This window comes from Halyomorpha halys, unplaced genomic scaffold (assembly GCF_000696795.3).
Source record: "Halyomorpha halys isolate HHAL.00 unplaced genomic scaffold, Hhal_1.1 Scaffold35.1, whole genome shotgun sequence".
NCBI classification, from domain to species: Eukaryota; Metazoa; Arthropoda; class Insecta; order Hemiptera; family Pentatomidae; genus Halyomorpha; species Halyomorpha halys.
Window position 1 is genome coordinate 1043201 of NW_027106137.1, and position 6722 is coordinate 1049922.

Consider the following 6722-nt stretch of genomic DNA (forward strand, 5'->3'; position numbering starts at 1 on the left):
AAAAAATATATATTTGACTCAAGCAACCAACAAATCAAGAGTAATACGAAAAATACAAAACATCTTTTAAAACCACATTTTGCTTCCTAAGGAGGTTATATGCCTCTTATGAACTACCGTAATGTATAGCAGAAGTAAATTCGAGGAACGAAATATCCTACTGCACCAACAAAGATCAAAAGTCATTCTAAAATTAGAGATAATTAATTATGCTAATGAAATACGAGGGAATGTGTAATGTAATAAAGCAAACTTCTTTGACAATGCGGTCAGGGGCGCAGCCAGAGCATACAATGAGGCCGACACTAATGTCATATGGATGTTGTCTTTCTCCCAATAATTTATGGTAATATTTCATGTGGTTATGTAATATGAATCATAAGCCAACATAAATTTTGATATAGTACTAGTTAATTATTATTTGCTTTTATTAAGAATTCAAAAAGTAAGCCAAACGCTGTTAATATTCTTCCAACATACTTTGATATAAAAAAATCTTGTTAGTTGATGTTTAATCAAGCCAAAAGATAATCAAATGTTTATGAACATTATAATGATATGTCTGAACGAACTGCAAGTAGACAAGTAAGTCACAACACCAAAATTCAATGTTTACATGCTCCACCAAAATCCATCGAAGCCCTAATTTCCAAGATTTCTTCCCGTTTACGTCTCTGGCAACCCCCGTCATCTATTTTGCTTTGAATAGCTATTTATAATTATAACTAACATTTTATATATTCACTATACCATCTGCTCAATGTTATTTACTTTGTGCAATTCAAACGCAGGGAAATTCTGCAGTTATCTCATCTTTCTTCGGTCGAGTTTTTGATAACACTATGTTTTCACAGTTCTTCTTTCAACATTGGTGTGTGACATTTTATGAATCCGTAAAGAACAAAATTAGGTACATTTTTTGTAAAAAAATATTTTCTGTGAAGATGGAGATGGTGTAATATCAAACCTTTTTTAGCCTCGCTTTTTTTAATTTCAGTTCTTTAATGTACAGGGAAACGCAGATATTTAAAGTTTTTTATTCATCCAAACGTTCCAAAAATCCGATTTCCATCATTAATTTACTAGTTTCTACTTTTTTTTGCCTGAAAAACCAAATACTTATCATTCTTTACTCTAACGTCTTTTTCAACACGAACATTAACCTTTTCGGTATGAATCACCACCCTAATAACCTATTCCAGCACAACATTAAATAAACCTGAAGAAAGGAAATATTTATTATCGTTGAATGGATTTTAAACTTCTCGAAATAAGGATTTTAATATAAGTAAAACTAAACTTAATTAAACTGATTTATGTAGATATATATACTAGATAAAATCAGGACTGTTGAGAAAAGTTTTAAAAGGGTAATAGAATAACCCAAAGCGCTAAAGGCAGGGTAAAGAACTTTTCACATCAGTGGGATAATTGATAGCATACTTAAGGTTCGAAGGTAGTATAGGGGATTGCTCGGATTTCAGAGTAGGATAGGAAGGAAATCGCCTGAGAAAACTTAGGAAATCTTCAAGAAGAGGGCAAGGTAACCGGGTCACTTAGAACAATTCCACTCAAACCAGCAGATGTTGAACACTTTAACTTCTTTATCAAGTCTAAACTAAGTTCCCTCTTTCCCCACGTGGCGCCAGTAACCGAATTAGCTCTGAAAATAAGGCTTCACTCTAACGTATTTTTAAATATCATATCTGCTTTTTCATATTGCTTAGCAAAATCTAGTTTAAATTTAAATGACTTAACAATTATGTTATTTAAAATTACAAAAATAAAAATACCTCAAATTGCAATTGCATCTACTTGATAAATTACTCTAATTACAATTATGGTCAATATTAACATTCACCAGTTGAACCAAAGTAACTCCAATTAGCATTTGTAATGTTATTCCTAGAATTAAAGTGGTTTTTATGCAAAAAAAAAAGTAACTATAATAGATAATTTCAATTAAATAGGGTCTAAAGGACTGTGCAACTAACTCCAAGGACCAAGGGTTCGAATCCGGCTGTCGCAGATAATTATGTATTCTGTTCCTATTGCCGTGAGTCAATCCTGTGGATGTGGGGAGTCCTCCGAGGTTTGCTAAGCATCTTTAAAATGGATACCGTTAATTTAGGAATAATCTGGAGGTTGGGTGTGATCATGAACAAATCAACTCCTTGTATAACCTTTGTTTAATAAACAGTAGTTAGCAGTTTGTAAACAGTACTTCATGAGTTGTAGTGGGAAAAAAAATTCATTCTCACTTAAATGGCACATCAAAAACCGGTAATATATCGACTTATTGAAAGTGGATAAAAAGATTTTAATAAAATTGAGTTTACAAGAACATAAATTGAATATAATTTCTTAATACACACATAAATTTCTTAATTCTTAAACTAAAAATTAGTTTTACTACACAATGCAGCAAAACACTTCTAAGTAAGTAAAAAAAAAGTACAAAATCAGCGAAACTTATTTGTTAAAATATGTTCTAATTTTTAATCAAAAGATTGTATTAAGAAAAATTGAAATTTATAATCGAACTTGGCTGCACGAATTTTCCTACTACTAAATAGAATATAATGACATAAAAGTAACATATCTTACTAGATCCAAGTCAATTTTTTACTATAAAATACACGCAGAAGAATAGACAATAAAATAAACTATATTTAATTTAAATTTCATTTAAGAAGTTAACCGATCGGATTCAAAATTATTTTAAAATGAATCTAAAAATGACAAAAAATACAAGAGAAAAATTAGGTAATTTTTTTTTTATTGGGTAACAATGATTATTAGTATAATTCGGATGGCAGATAAGATGGTTTAGTCACAAACGGGCGAAAACGTGCTTAAATTGTTTGAAACCACTGTTCAAGAATATCTACAAAGAGACTACTCTACAAACTTTGTTTAAGAGAACAATGTTATTTATGATACAGTAAGACACTTTCTAAAAGTGATTTTTACAAATTAGAAGAATCATTTTAACTTGTGGAAAACATTTTTCTATTTTTTACAAATCAGAAATATTTTTTCCCAAGTTAAAATATTTTTCTTGTAATAGTTACCAAATCATTTTATACGTGGTAAAATACTCGTCACTTAGATTAATTAATTATTTATTTAAAACCTATAATCCACTTTTAATGGACTAGGTAACAGCTTATATAAACGTCAAATATATAGTATGACTACAATGAAATAATTCTCATATTTTATTACAATTGTATTCCTCTCAATTAACACCATTTAATGATCTGGAACCCAATTTATTAAGATTGGGTATGGCTCAAGCGTATTTTTCGAAGCCTGATTATGATTTATAGCATACAGAAGAAAAATGATATTTTCTAAAAAGAAAATTCAGAAACTGATCCCAACATTTATAGTCAAAGAGCCCAACAGAAGAAAAAATTAATGAAAGCTATATACTATTTTCTTAAGAGTCAACATTTATGGCTCCACCAACCATAGTAAAGTGGAGTGCAGTTCTAGAACTTTCGAAAAATTCTTTCAATTATAGAAACAAATCCACATTACTTTCTGTTGGAAAATGTTTCAATTTTTACTTGAACTATACAAAGGTAAAAACTATACTGTCATTAAAAAGTAAATATTGAAATATTTAGGGCGCACGCTCCCTAAACTAGATTTTTATTTTTAAAAAAACCTACAATATTCATTCAGAGTTCTATATCCTACAATATACAAAAATCTTCATAAAACATGATTTAAATTATAGTAAAATGTCTGAAATATGAGATCTCGAGATACCGTTTTTCATAGAGCTACTTTTTTCTCTAATAATGAAAAGTCAGAATTATTTGAACTCATTTTGTTGAATATCAATATGGAAACCGCAATTCATAAAAAGATAAACACTAAAAACTACATTATAGCAAATTAATAGGCATCTGCGTGTCTAATATTTTCTGAGATATAGGTTTTCATTAACCAAATGTTTTTCCAAATAACGAGAAATGAACATTTTAGGAATTTATTTTGAAGAATATTATGGAAACTGCTACTTCTATTCTTGCAACTATTTCTCTATTGAGAACTAATAGACATTTATACGTTATTCGTTGGAGAAGTGGTTGCGGTAATATTTGCCATAGTATTTTGTTTTGGACGAAAATTTTCCATTTTAAAAAACTTTAATTCGGTATAGATCCGTCTATAAAATATAAGTAATTTAATACTAGAGTAAAAACGTTAATAGATCTATTAGGACTCATTTATGTGCCAATTCACTCTACTTTAAATGATGTTCTAAAAGGATTTTAGTGTATAAGTAGTTTTAAGGATATGGTGCTCCTAATGAAAAAATAATTTTTTTTTATTGGTTTCTTGGATCATTAGTTATCTGTCAAAAGTAATCAACTATATTACTCTCATTAGATATTTTATAATTAGTTTCATTGATAGAAGTATAGAACATTAAAAAAAAAATATTTCTGCGAAATTTGGGAAATCTCATATCTAATATCCCACACTTTTCTATACGGTTATACGTCTTAAATATATAAAATGCCGTAAAATTTCCAAATACAGATGAAAATTTTTTCATTATACTAGGGTACAATAGAATATAAATGTGCACTTACCTTGTCAGGAAAAATATTTGCTGGAGCACTAGACAGATTATAAATTCATGCCAGCCTGTAAAATAAAATGTATTAATTATTAAAACCTAAAATATTCTATTATATAACTAACATAATATTCAATTATTAAATATTATATATGTGTATATATGAATCATCTGATTTTATTCAGTTCCATATAAATCGATAATAAAATGTCTATTCTGCTATGTATCGATCTTTTAACAATCCTGGGTATTATTAAGGTGTTTCGTCATCTGTCCCTATACCTGGTCAGGGAATCCTTCTGCGAAGCTATTAGGGCGTCCCCGGATATGAAAACATCTGTGTTAAGTTTGTCACATTACCCTACTCACATTAGGCTAACCTTTAAGTGTTCCAACAAAAATGACAGGTTTGACGAGGGATCGGAATCAAATTAAGCAGCTGCAGGCCCTTCCTGGACATATCAAACTTTACCACCCCCTCTCGGGCCTGGGGAGGGGAACGCCTTCCTCGGAAGCGTTCGGTTGCCGATGGCCAATGAAAAATGAGATTCAAAAATAAGGTAACGCCCCAAAAGGGAAGTGGGAGAAAAGGACAGGAAAATAGATCAGTCAAGAAGCACACTCAACAGGAAGGCTTAGACGGGTGAGGACCCACAGTCAGGAGGCAGGCTTAGAAGATGCACTTCGACCAGACGAAGTCGTGAGAAGGGCCACGAGACCTGGACATCCCTTATGGACAAGAAGACACCTACGGCACTACATCCCACGGCATCAGCAGATATAAGTATAAATTAACCAATAAGTAATAATGTAATAATCTATATTTTATGGCAACCTTTATCTGAATCATTACAACTATTTTAATCATAGTAATAAATTGTAAATAAATAGTTAATTTCTTTATGTAGTTTATATACTATTATATAACCCAATGTACTACCTTTTATTATGATATATAATTAATGTTAGGGTAATAAATATGGTAAAGTGGTATAACACAAATAGCCTTTGGAAAAGAATCCAATCATAATAATATTTTTTTAGAACTCAATATATAATTTATTAACTTATTTTTGGATAATTGCCTTCAGCGATTATCCTGGCATCCCGATTAAGTCTCCATAGCATACATAACAATGGTTTACTAACGACAGTAAAATAACATATTCCAATGATAAAGCATCAATAAAAAGTTGTTATATTACCCATTAAAGAATAAGAAGTTCTAGTTGTAATTTTTCTTATTTAGTAAATGTATTTAAATTAAATAAAGAATCGCATCTGTCCCACTTTTCAGCTTTCTCAAATAAGAAAGAAGGTTTTATAGTCCATTATCTATTATTGAACTCTTCTTCGTCAATTTATCTTTCGGTATAGATAGCAAAGCCAATCTTTTATATATACTTTTTTTGTTTTAGTATCTTTCTAATTACTTTCGATTTTCAGAATTTCTGAAGAAACTGTAAAACAAAGAAATATATAAGTAACAAAGGATATCTAATCATTAGTTATTTGCATGCGCTAGTTATTGTTTTTTTTTTTATAATAGGTCTTTTTAATCAACTGGGTAAAAAAATACCCTCTTCCCTAAAATTGGAGTTTTTTTTTTCTTGATACATAAATAAATTGATTAAAATTAAATAATAAAAAAAAACCATTAAGACAATTATAGCGAGTAGGTTGGTCGATGAACGACATGTCACAATCTCACAAGAGGAGATCATAACACGAAGACAAGTACAATCCGTGCCCGCCGGGCCCACCCCGTTAAGAACCCCAGGGAGCAACGGTGCATATCACTTTTGAAATATTAGCTTAAATGGGGAGAGAAAACTTTAAGATAGTTAAATCGAGCAACGTTTAAAAAGCGCCTGAAATTGAAAAAAAAAACAGGTTAAATTGTTTTTCATATTTGGAACTGATGTCACAAGTCATTCACCCAAAGATCGTTAATAACCGTAAGAAGAAACTTAAACATTAACATTCGTCATTTATTTTTAAAATGGCGTTCGATAACGTTTTGATACCCTTATATCTCGATTATTTTAGGGAAGAAATGAAAAATTCCATATTTTAATAATGAAAATATGGAATGTTTTGGAAAAACTTAATAAAACAAAAA

The 6722-nt window shown here is 30.0% G+C and overlaps 1 long non-coding RNA gene across 1 annotated transcript in view; it reads right to left on the reverse strand.

Moving 5' to 3' along the window:
• Positions 1-6722, reverse strand: part of LOC136797356 (uncharacterized) — a 493983-nt gene that overhangs the window by 215540 nt on the left and 271721 nt on the right. Inside the window, exon 4 of the long non-coding RNA XR_010845183.1 lies at positions 4614-4668. This is a non-coding gene — a long non-coding RNA (uncharacterized lncRNA). The remainder of the gene's footprint in view (positions 1-4613; positions 4669-6722) is intronic.